At 37.0% G+C, this 12886-nt stretch overlaps 1 protein-coding gene across 6 annotated transcripts in view; it reads right to left on the minus strand.

Annotated features, from left to right (window-relative positions):
* Positions 1 to 12886, minus strand: part of LOC105477239 (glypican 6) — a 1180155-nt gene that overhangs the window by 1006077 nt on the left and 161192 nt on the right. The window lies entirely within an intron of this gene.

Here is a 12886-nt window from a genome sequence, read left to right on the forward strand (position 1 = left end):
CTGGAGTTACTCTAGACCACTCTCTACCTGGAGACAAATCAATGAGCATAGAGTCAGGGACCGATAAATATCTGCTGATTGAATAAATGTGCATGCCAATATTGCACGGGGTGCCTTTGCTAGAGTCAGTCTAAGACAATGAGTAAGAAAAGAGAAAAGCATAAAGAGGGAACAGGACAAAGAGAAGAAAAGTATAAGCATACAGTGCAGAGTATTAATATTACCAACAATTTGCCTGACCGCTTTTCCATGACAGTGGCACCCCAGTTCCCTTACCTATATCTAAAGACAGTGACTGGCTATTTTCCACACAATCATCTCTAGATACTGAACACCATAAGGACTGCTGCGTCTGAGGCAAATCAAAATGCTCTTTCTAAACATTCAACAAGATTATCCTATAAGTTAAAAAAGAATTCCATTTCCTATTCTCTAGATCTTTGAAAACACGAAGAACAATTTAATGAGGAAGTTTCTCTTTACACATCACCCTGGGATGTATTCTAGAACATTTATATGGCCTTACCAATTCTTACATTAATACCTTTATTCCTTTTTTTATTATTATTATACTTTATGTTCTAGGATACACGTGACCAACGTGCAGGTTACATATGTATACATGTGCCATGTTGGTGTGCTGCACCCATTAACTCGTCATTTACATCAGGTGTATCTCCTAAAGCTATCCCTCTCCCCTCCCCCAACCCCACAACAGGCCCCGGTGTGTGATGTTCCGCTTCCTGTGTCCAAGTGTTCTCATTGTTCAATTCCCACCTATGAGTGAGAACATGCGATGTTTGGTTTTCTATTTTTGCGATAGTTTGCTCAGAATGATGGTTTCCAACTGCATCCATGTCCCTACAAAGGACATGAACTCATCCTTTTTTCTGGCTGCGTAGTATTCCATGGTGTATATGTGCCACATTTTCTTAATCCAGTCTATTACCAATGGACATTTGGGTTGGTTCCAAGTCTTTGCTATTGTGAATAGTGCTGCAATAAACATACGTGTGCATGTGTCTTTATTTCTAAATAAACCATAAATATCAGTGTATTCAGAATTTATCCTAAGTCTATTTTCCTGATATTCCTTGGCCATCAATGCATTTCAGTAAGTGGTTGCATAATTTCTATCTAGGTACCTATCAAATTCTATCTTTATATGTCTCCTGCAATGGATTTTCCTATTTCTTAGGCTTCTAATTTAATTGGCTGAAATAATTTCTGTGATTTAAAACTTACTATATATTTTTCCATTTTTCTCATCAGCAACTTTTAATCTTGATAAGCCCAGACAATAAGAGATATTTTCTCCCGTATATTAAGAGCATAAATAAAATGCAAATACTACTTACCAGCATTTTCCCACTGAAAAAATACCATCCAGCATTGCCTTACCCCTGCTAAGAGATGAACAAAGAGAAACTTGCAGGGCTCTTTTTTTTTTGAGACAGAATTTAAGCTGTTCAACTATTCTATAACCCAAACCAACATTTATTGGCTGCTTCTCTAATTATTTAATCCCAGTATTTTTAAGGATGATAGCACCTCTTTGTTTCACTAATTAGACTGTATACCAATTTGTTATGGTTTATGAGAAATATATGGGATTAATAAAAGTTACATATATTTATTTTCCCACTGCTTAAAAATCAGGTATAAGAGTATTTGAAAAAAAATGCAGCCACTGAACAGACAAGACAATCCATTTGGGTATTCTTTATGGTTTCACTGTATTCAATAGCATTTTATTAGGAGAGATTTCCTAGCCTATATATTAAGGAATTAAAAAAAAAAGTGGCTTGGAAAGACTGCATTCTAGGTTCTCTAAATTTCAGGCATATATGAAATTATCAAAAATGACAATTCATCCCATGTATTTTGATTCTTTCACTTACTCTTCCTTCTCTTGTAAAAGTTAATGGTGCATATATAAGAAATCTACATGAATCTATTGGTATAATATGGATTAAAAATAGATTGTTCACTTATTTTCATCCATCTGCTTCTTTTAAGTTCTTAATAGATTTCTTATATGAATCAGTCCAACATTCTAGACATAATCAACTGAAACTACTAAGTATCATAATATTTAGGATACAAAAGTATTTATGCTGTATAGCCTTGCTTTCAGATAATTCTCAGTCTGATATTATAGACAATAATTTGCTCACTATATAGGTCCTGGGATAAATGGAAAATTATGTAATATAGTCTGGGCTATGTAGTCCTAGCTACTTAAGAATGAGGTGGGAGGATTCCTCAAGCCCAGGAGAAAATACTGTCTCCTAGGGTGCATTATGGAAATTTGTAGGGGTTGACTCTACCTTGTAATACAGTTATTCTTGAGCTATATAATTTATTATATAAGTATATTTTAAAACTATTTTTTTCTTTATGCTAATTTTTGTTGTTGTTGTTTTGTTTTGTTTTGTTTTGAGATGGAGTTTTGCTTTGCCACCCAGGCTGGAGTGCAATGGCATGATCTCAGCTCACTGCAACCTCCGCCTCCTGGGTTCATGCGATTCTCCTGCCTCAGCCTCTGGAGTAGCTGGGATTACAGGCACCCACCACCACACCTGGCTAATTGTTGTATTCATAGTAGAGACAGGGTTTCATCATGATGACCAGGCTGGTCTCTAACTCCTGACCTCAGATGATCCATCCACCTTGGCCTCCCAAAGTGCTGGGATTACAAGCACGAGTCACTGCGCCCGGCTTCTTTATATTGATTTTTTAAAACAATAAGGATAGGTAAAGTCACATATCTAAGGATTTTATGTCAAGATAACAATAAATCATTACCAAATGTTTATTCTAAAAAGGACACTTTGGGTCTGGGGCTGAGAACCACAAGTCTAGAGGGACAGACATGAAAACACATAAAAATACAGTATAACAAGTACTAAAATATCACCATATACAAAGTACCTTAGGGACACAAAATGGGGAGTAATTAACTGAGGAATTCAGAGTTGTATTATATGGAAACTGGTCTTTGAAAGTGAGTGGGCATTTCCAGATGGAACAGAGCAAAGGCCAGCCAATGCTGGAGGAAGAACAACAGAGGCACCATGTTGTCATAGAAGAAACACAGGGAGCAAACAATAGAGCCAGAGGATGTACTGAATATGTCAGTTTGGAGCTAGTGCCTTCTTTCATGCCAAGGGGTTTCATGCTTATCAACTGGGCATTAGGAAGCCATCAGGTAGCAGAATCATTTCTTTGGTCATTTCTGATTTCCAGAATATATAATTATGTACAATCCTTTGCCAGAATAATAATTACTAAAGTCTTAATACTTACATTTTGCTTACTATATTATTTCAAAGGCTTAGTCACTCTGCTACAGGCTTTTAAAATACCTTAGGATGTTCAAAGCAAGGCCATGATTTTGAATGCAAATAAAAAGCAAATTAGAAAAAGAAAGATTGGGCTTAAATCTACGGTGCTATTTCACAAATATTCACTTGAAAATGTTATTCCATAGGAAAACACAACCGATTTACTTGAATTAAAATACACATTTGTATGATTAACTTTTCAAGTCTACCTCTTTATGTCCTTTGTAACAAAAGGTGCTTCTTTTGAAAAATAGACTTCAATTTGGAAGTTTCCCTATGAAATTATGTGGCAAACAAACATTCTCTTTTCTATAACATAAACGTGTTGTTTATCTCCTATTTTAAATAGAAGATTGGGGGTAAGATCATAACAGAGGATTTAAAATTGGGATGTTCATCAGGAGATACACATGTAAGTATTTATTTGCATCAAACCAAACTGAAGTCAAGGAACTACAGCATTAACAAAAGAATTTTTCTCCCCTAGAACTGCTACTGGGGCACTGCTGCCAACAATGAGGGCTCTAGAGTAGTGGACTTCTTTTTGTTTTATCATTGTTTTTCAAACAAGACCAACGTCCTTTCCACCATGAACCTTCAAGTCAGGCTGACCCTCCCACCAACAAATCCCTCTAGGGTTCATAAAAGCAAGTTGTAAACTCTAAGAGTTGTCCAGTCTAGGGGATTGTGAAAGACGCTCTCCACCTTCTACCCCTTTCCTGACACTAAATCTTCTTGCACATGTGTCTCATCTCCAAGATGCAGAGTTTCATAACCTCTTTCATTTTACTCATTCCAAGTTTCTGTTCCTGACTTCTTGGACTTTCATATGGATGTGGTCTTAGGATGTCATGGGAGATTCACTTCAGTGCTCTGGTGTTTCTCTGGCCCATCTTTACCTTAAACATGAAGTACCCTCTGACACTCCAGAGCTATTGGGAAACACTCCTTTGTCTTTCTGCACTTGTAGCCAGGCTGAGTTTTGTGAACGAAGATTGTGTATGTGTGTACATTTGTACAACTATGCATTTGTAAAACCATCTAAGTAAGAAATGAAAGTTAAGATAATTTGAAGGTAATATGTTAGAACATAAATTATTTAGTGGGAGAAAGAAAGAAAGGACAAAAATCAAATATACTTCTAAAATATTAAATTAAAATTGCTTGCATATTTTCAGCAATTCATAATATAAGCCTTCACAGAATGATGCAGAAAATAACAGCTGTGCACATGAGAGTGTCTGGAAATGCTGGTCACAGCCAGTACATTTTATATATATATCATTTATTGAGACTTCTCACAAAAAAAGTGAGCAAGAATATGTAAATACAGAAATTAAAGGATGGCTCAAACTGAAAAATGATATAAAAGCAAGTTTTCATATAGTTATTAACCACAGAATACAAGCCAAAATCACACAGTAATTAGGTCTGCAATTAAAGATGTCTAACCAACATTTACAAACATGTCGGGTGTTCTGTTCTTGCAAGCCTTGTCTATCTTACTGTTAGAGCTCTGATGGTGTAGAGATGGCTATAACAAGCACAGACAAAGCAAAACAGAGGGCTTCACAGGAGTTCAATAACTGTGATACTATCCACTGTCTAGGGCAGTTTTTGAGCAGAATTAACCTGCTTGATATTAATTATATAAACCCTGACTTTGTTTCACTATAAAGATGGAAAACCCAATGCTGAATGTGTTTTTAAAATTAATTTTCAATATCTAGTACTGTATTCACTCCCTTTTATATGACTACATGCTTTAAAATATGGATATTGTGAATAAAAGAGGCTGGGTTACGTGAGTTCACTGAAACCAGCCCATAATATCTTGACTTTTCCTAATTCTGGGGCCCAAAATAACAACATCCAAGATAGAGACTGATGTTCCATGAACGGGTCTCCTCTGACCTTGCTACTTCCACTCATGTTTAGACAACATTTAGAGGCAGCCTCAGGAGCACACCTCCAGCTTACCCCATGTCGTCTCTGTCTCAGCAAGCTCTCTCCCTCATCAAAACAAAAAAGTGTGAGATGCATGATCTATTGCACAACCAACCAACTGGACTCCGAGGCAGTCCACCACCATTTGTTGATGTTATGCAAACAAATCTTTAGAGTTATTTTTATTTTTTAAAAAACCGTTATTTTTACTCTCAAGAATGAACAGAGAAGATCCTGAGATTCCTCCATTATATATTTCCCTCTTGCTTCAGGAAAGTTACAAATAGGGAAGAATCACCTTTCTGGCCTCCTCCTTTTATCCAACTTCTGCAATCCATTGCAGGGAAGTCTTGAAATTAATTGGCCTGGCACAGGAAGCTGTCATGAAATCAGGGCCAAGGGAAGCAGGCAGAGCTGCCAGGAGTCCCTGCCCATTCTGCGGTCAGGTCCCTGTTCTTGTTGTACAGGTTGTCCAGCCAGAATGGCCACTGGGCAAAGGGCCCTCTGAAGTTGCTACCATTGGGAGGAGAATGAGAAGACTCATTCTTTCCTCTGGTTGTAAAACTGTGGCAGGAGTACACTGGAGAATTTATGGTGACCCGCATTCCCCTCTGCCATTGCATATGTCTGTGGGGAGTGGGGGAGGGAAGCGCCAGGAAGGCCCAGACCCACTTAGACAGCCATGTGCTAGCATTTAGCCACTCCACGACATCTGATAGTGAAGTACAGCTGAGGTTAAAAGAAATTCTGTTTCTGCAGATTGGAAAATACAAGTTCTTTAAGGAGTCCTCAATGTTGATGGGATAATCTCTCTCCCTTGCTTAGCTTTGCTGCGTAATTACATTACTGCACACAAAGGCATCATCTGCTTCACCTCACTTAAAGCCATTGTTTTCTTTGGTCTTACGAGTTCCAAAAATAGACCCAGACTTTTAATGTCATTTACATCAAGAAGAATAATTAGGAAAATAATAATGTATGAATAATTAATTAGGCCTGATACCATATTGGAGAGGAGCTATTTTTAATTTACGAAGGCCAGGATAACATGGATTTCTTTTTTTTTTTTTTTTTTTTTTTTTGAGACGGAGTCTCGCTCTGTCACCCAGGCTGGAGTGCAGTGGCCGGATCTCAGCTCACTGCAAGCTCCGCCTCCCGAGTTTACGCCATTCTCCTGCCTCAGCCTCCCGAGTAGCTGGGACTACAAGCGCCCACCTCCTCACCCGGCTAGTTTTTTGTATTTTTTAGTAGAGACGGGGTTTCACCGTGTAGGCCAGGATGGTCTCGATCTCCTGACCTCGTGATCCGCCCGTCTCGGCCTCCCAAAGTGCTGGGATTACAGGCTTGAGCCACCGCGCCCAGCATAACATGGATTTCAAAGAGAGAAGTGGCACGAAGCAATTAAAGGGACAGACGGATGGAAGAACTGACTGCTTATCAATACCTACAGTTGCTAATTGGACTCCATGGTACTCCTCAACAACAGGATGATTAGAGATAAAATCAAAAACCAAAAGCATTATAACATGATTCATGTCTCAGGCCAAAGGATAAATTTTGAATAAGAATTTTTTTTTATTTATGGGAAGACTGAAATTTGGTATGAATTTATCTTTATCTTCAGCTTCAAATACCAGCAATAAAATAAAAAATATGATTACCATATCCATACTTAGCTAATGAAGAAAACAGGTAGGGAGTAATTGCTACCACAGTAGTAATTGCTTAATTAGGTTTGTTTACCTATTTTTATTCAATCTATTTTGAAAATAAAGTAGAAGGACTTTTAAAGACATAGAATTATTAAAGATTGGTGATGCTAAATCCAAGTTTCCAAATATCTGCAAAGGCCACATCAGTAGTATTTACGCTAAGCCATGTCTTCTCTTGCTCTGCCCTTCTTATCTTCCCTTTCATGACTTAATATTACTTGTACTTATTCATTCGTATCTTGGATCACCCACACCCGCCACACAGGGAAAAGACTCTCTGTTGCAGGAGAGGATACCCTGTAAGAGAGGTAGATTTGTGAATCACCTTGCCACTCATCAACTTCCCAGCTGCGGCAAAGATGGGAGCCCGTGTTTGAATGTGTGGAATGTTTTTAATCAGACCTCCTAATTCTACTTTTGGTTCTGCCCACCTGCTCCGCAATCCCTAGGGTTTTATTTACCATGCAGGTGTTAGAATAGATGGGTGTTTTCTAAAGTCTTTTTCAGATTGAAAGTACTTTACTTATCTCAGAAGTCCCCGATTCTATGTGTTACTGAAACCAGGGAAGAAACTTTAAAGATTGATATCAGATTTCTTACTTGGACCCTCTGAATCAGAATCTCTATGTATAGCTACAGGAAATATTTTCTAAAAGATCCCTAGGTGATTCTGATGATCCACCAGATGTCCATTACTGTATGAGATCCCTAGATTATAAACCCATAAGGGTAGCAATTATATTTTATCTAGAAATCACTATACAGGGCTCAGGACATCTGAGGCACTCAGTAATGTAACTGCGAACTGCTTGATAAATATCTGCTGAACAGAATTTGCACATTTTTTGTTTGTTACTGAGTTATATTAAAAGAAAGGAAATATAAAGGCAAAATGATTTGTTTATTTAACGTCATGTAATTAGCAACACACAAAACTGACCTCAGATTTAACTAGTCAGAGATATAATTCATAAATCAGGAAATAGCTATGTGATTAACATAAATTTGTTTACTTTATCCTATCTTTTGAATCATTCATCCTTGCAGGCATCGATTTTCGCATTCATTTTGTTAATCTGACCTATATTTTTGCTTTAAAGAGTATCATCACAGACGACACACTAATCTAAGTATAATGAAACCACAAGAGATGTATTCTCAAGGATTCAACATACAGGTCATTCTGATTTATTTTCATAAAGTCACTCTTTATACTTTCTGGGTTTGCTTGTTTGTTTTTCAGTTGCCAGAGGAATTAAAAGTCAAAATATAAACTGATGTAAATTTGCCTCTGAATTAGATCCCTGTTTAAGAGTTTAGCAACAATGTCAAACATGCCCTACCAGGAAGCTATTAATTCTGGAAGCAGAGGCTCAGAATGAAGAAAGGAGGTTGTGTTTTACTGTGCTTATTTCATTATGATCTGAAATGTGCTCCTTTGCATTTAAATGGACAGAAAAAGACCAAAGCATTAACTTGGGGTTCATTAAAAGTAGGCATAGCCTGTCCATTCATTACATTCACCCCAAAAATCTCCTCTGGTGAAAAACAAAATCACTAACACAAACAGCTGGGGTTGTGTGATGCCATGCTGCCTGAATACCATTGTTTGATAGGTTTAATGTCACTTTTGTACTATTATATACCACAGAGGGAGATGTGGAGTTGCATCCAGCAGGGTGGCTAACATTCTGTAGCTAATTGCTTGCTGCTCCATGACAGTGCTGAAGGAAAGACGACCCTGCATATGTCTCAGAAGGGAATAAGAAGATATTTTGTTTATAGTCACCCATCTGTCTGGTCACAACAGAATTACAAACAAATACAAACCACAGTTTAGTGTGTCCTTCAAGAACAATTTTCTCATTATATGGATTCTATCAGCTACCTCTCAGATACAAGCTAATAGACTCGGTTTAAATCTTGTTTACTAACAACAGTATGTCTGATATTGTAAAGCTTCAACCAAAACGAAGTCCTTCTAATAGACTCCATAATTGTATGGAAAACATTGCCTTGTAGGATAAAGGTTGAATTCATATTTTAAAAAATGAACAGGGGGAGGCAAAATGAAAAACCAAATGCCTACATTTAAATTCATCTGTGCTTGTTTTGGTTCTATGAATAAAGTAATAGAATGTACAATAACTTCCATTGGAAAGAATCTAAAATAATATCTACTCCATAACTCTCATTCTGTGGCTAAGTGAGGTACAAAGAGGTTAGATGGCAGTGAATTACAATCCAGATCTCCTGACACCTCTATATCAATAACAAGTAGATCCAGCTGAGAACCTGTTTCATTAATTTCTTCTCACTGGCACTCCAATCATTCTCAATGCTGAAATATTAATAGAGCCTTACAGACCCAGAGAGACTGGTTTGTAACAGCAAGACCAAGCAAACTCATAGCCAATAAACCATCTTCTCAAAAGAAGCAGGACCTTTGCCTCTCTTGAGATATCTGAAACTCTCTGCCTTGTTACTACAAATCTTTTTTAGATATTATATCTAACCTATTTACAAGCAATGTCTATGTACAAGTCACATATCTACTACAAAGCCTCTTGTGTATAATAGGTATTTGGTACAGACACATATTGAAAAACGCAAGTATAAATGAATTAATGAAAGCAAAGTCCATCAGAGTCAAACTAATCCCAAAATATATCTTTTGTTCATCAAGTCAGAGATAGGCCAATTGAATAACCCAATAAGATGTATGTTTCACTAATGTGGGACTGATGCACCCTAAGACCCAAAGTTAAAATTGGCTAATTGGACAACGGAACAAAGGGAACACAGATCTCCAATGGTGGGCTCTGGTTTAATATGGATAAGGCTAACAATGAATTCTATGACATTAGATTTACCAAGGTCTCTATTCCTAAGAGTCTTTTTGTGCCCACACACAGAGGTGCCCCCATTAGCTTTTGTGTTTCTTTTTCAGGTCTGAGGAACTATGTGGCATTGTACTATATACTTCCCTACCTATCCACACTGGTGCTTTAGTTTCACTAATAGTCTTACTGCTTACCTGATACTGAATGATATGTTTATGTGTTTATTTGTTCATTGTCTGAACTCCTCACTAGAATGTAAGCTCCATGAGAGCACAGAAGTATTTGCCTTGTTCACCACGTGTACCTCAGTTCCTAGTACTTCACACATGTGTTAAAGGAATAAATCAGGCTGAAATGGTCCATTGCTAGGTGGAATTATAAGAAACTCTAAACAAAAATGCATTTTTTCTACGATTATACTTTATAACTTGCAAGATTCTTTGAGTTCATTTTTCCAGATCACCCAAATCATATTGTTTAATAAAATGAACCAATATTATCTCTCATTATTGCATTAATAGTTTACCTAAAATCTGAGCTAACTAGATTTGGCTGATGAAACCTATTTAATATAATCCTTTGTAATCGGCCGGGCTTGGTGGCTCAAGCCTGTAATCCCAGCACTTTGGGAGGCCGAGATGGGCGGATCACAAGGTCAGGAGATCGAGACCATCCTGGCTAACACGGTGAAACCCCATCTCTACTAAAAAAATACAAAAAAACTAACCGGGCGAGGTGGTGGGCGCCTGTAGTCCCAGCTACTTGGGAGGCTGAGGCAGGAGAATGGCGTGAACCCAGGAGGCGGAGCTTGCAGTGAGCTGAGATCCGGCCTCTGCACTCCAGCCTGGGCGACTGAGTGAGACTCCGTCTCAAAAAAATAATAATAATAATCCTTTGTAATCTCCCTGGTGTATGTGACACACTCTATGATGCCTACCTGAAGGCTATTCTACCCCCAACTCCTGCCAAGCTTCGTCCTCAATCAAAATATTTACCAAATCATTACACTATCTAGCCATAAACCTGATCCCAATGACCTTTGGAAAAATGTATATGGCAAAAACTGTGTTAAATTTCAACCTAGCTTTGAAAATCAGAACACAACATTTGTCATGACCATCCATATAGCTGTAGACTGTGTTTGTCAACATTAACAAAAGTAAGAGATTATTTGTTTTCCAGTAGTGTTCTCCCAAATTATTTATTTTCACAAACTGTCTTTTCGATTTATCAAAAGGGTGAATCATTCTAATTGGCTATGGAAGCATGACAATATAATGGAAATAAATGTCATTGGTCTACATAAACATCCATGTACAAAGTATTGATCCATTCTCAATGTTTTCTAAAGGAGGAATTACAACACAGTGATACCTCCATGTGAAATATGTTTGATAAACGATAAACAAGATTATTCTTTGTTTTTACAGTAAAGGTTTGCCCACACTCTAAGTTAACCAGGTTTGACTATTTAAATTTATTTAACATAATCCCTGGTAATTTGCCCACTGTATGGGACAGGCTACATGGATGCTCACCCAATCTTCCCACCAGCCTCTTCCTCCATAACAGGTGCCCAAATTCCAAACTTAACAAAACCTGGATTCTTGAAGAAACCGTGGAACCCCTGAATTAACTGACCCTGGGACTTTGCTATATCTAGATTTCTGATTATTTAACAATAAACGTCCTTATTGAGTTTGATCTTCTACTTTAAACTGAGAAATCCAGCATTATTTTGCCCTTGCAGAAAGAATATAACAGTTTAAAACCAATGGTTCTAATGAGTTAATACACACTCCGGTAATGAGACTGTTTTATACATCTGCGTTATTCAAGGAATAAAAGGGAAAAGTTCATGTTTTGTTTATGTTTGTTATGTTTGTGTTTATGTTTGTCATATATAAAGAAGAGTGGCAGAAGGCTCTACTTCTTCATTGGAGGACCTCCCTGTTTGCACAAGTTTTTAACATTTCCAGATAGTTCAAAACCCTTTACATTATCTGGAAACCCAAAGGGCATGCCAATTCTAGGATTTTAATTAAAAGTTTAAAAGGAGTTTTCATTTCAGTATGATGATAACTGTCTGGAATAATGAATGCAACATTGTACTCTGCCTCCTCCACAATTTAAAGGCATCTACCCATAAAGCTCTGGGCAGGAACGAAGAGCTACCAGAGAAAGACAAAATAATGTGTGTCATTTCAGTGAATTTGAAAAGTAGTTCCTTGCTGCTTTGGGGGGATGTCTACTGGCATTTTAAAAAATTTAATAATGATACAATCTACATAATCACTTGTCAGCTTGAATACAGCAGGCCATGGAAAAAACTGATGATTGGAAATACACTGTCTTGATAGATATGAATTTAATGATGATAATTTTAAAGCTAGAAATATTATATAAGTTGATTGAAGCTTTTGAACATTTCTTTTTATAGTTCTGGTATTTTCATTCCTCCTTATAGAGTACTGACAGTTTTCTCAAGTGACAAAAACGTTTAAACTGTTGCTTCAAATGCAGTTAAAACAATAGCAAATGTGAACAAACTCAGCATACTTTTGGGCTTCTAAATCTGCTCAAAGATTATCACCTATGAGTATTTTATTTATTAACATCCTTACATGCTGTGACCAGTAATTGTACTGTAATAAAACTAATAGACTATGCTGACAAAAACTCTGTTTTTTCTTTGCTTTTGAAAGGAAATAAAACAATGGAAGGCATAACAGAAAGGTTAAAAGTATCTTATTATTGACACACGAACATTTAGGATTGCTGTTTTCTTGATGTACTTATCCTTCAATATAGCCATTCCTACTTCCTTTAGATTAATGTTTCCATTGTATCTTTTCCCATCCTTTTATTTTTAACAAGTTTATTTATTGTAATTGCAGTGAATTTTTGCTGATGGCACAAAGTTGGATTATGCTTTTTAATCTATTCTCCCAATCTCTGGCTTTTCATCAATATATTAGTATATAGACCATTTATATTTAATGTGATTATTGATAATGTCAAAGCATAATCTGCAGTG

Source organism: Macaca nemestrina, chromosome 16 (assembly GCF_043159975.1).
Source record: "Macaca nemestrina isolate mMacNem1 chromosome 16, mMacNem.hap1, whole genome shotgun sequence".
NCBI classification, from domain to species: Eukaryota; Metazoa; Chordata; class Mammalia; order Primates; family Cercopithecidae; genus Macaca; species Macaca nemestrina.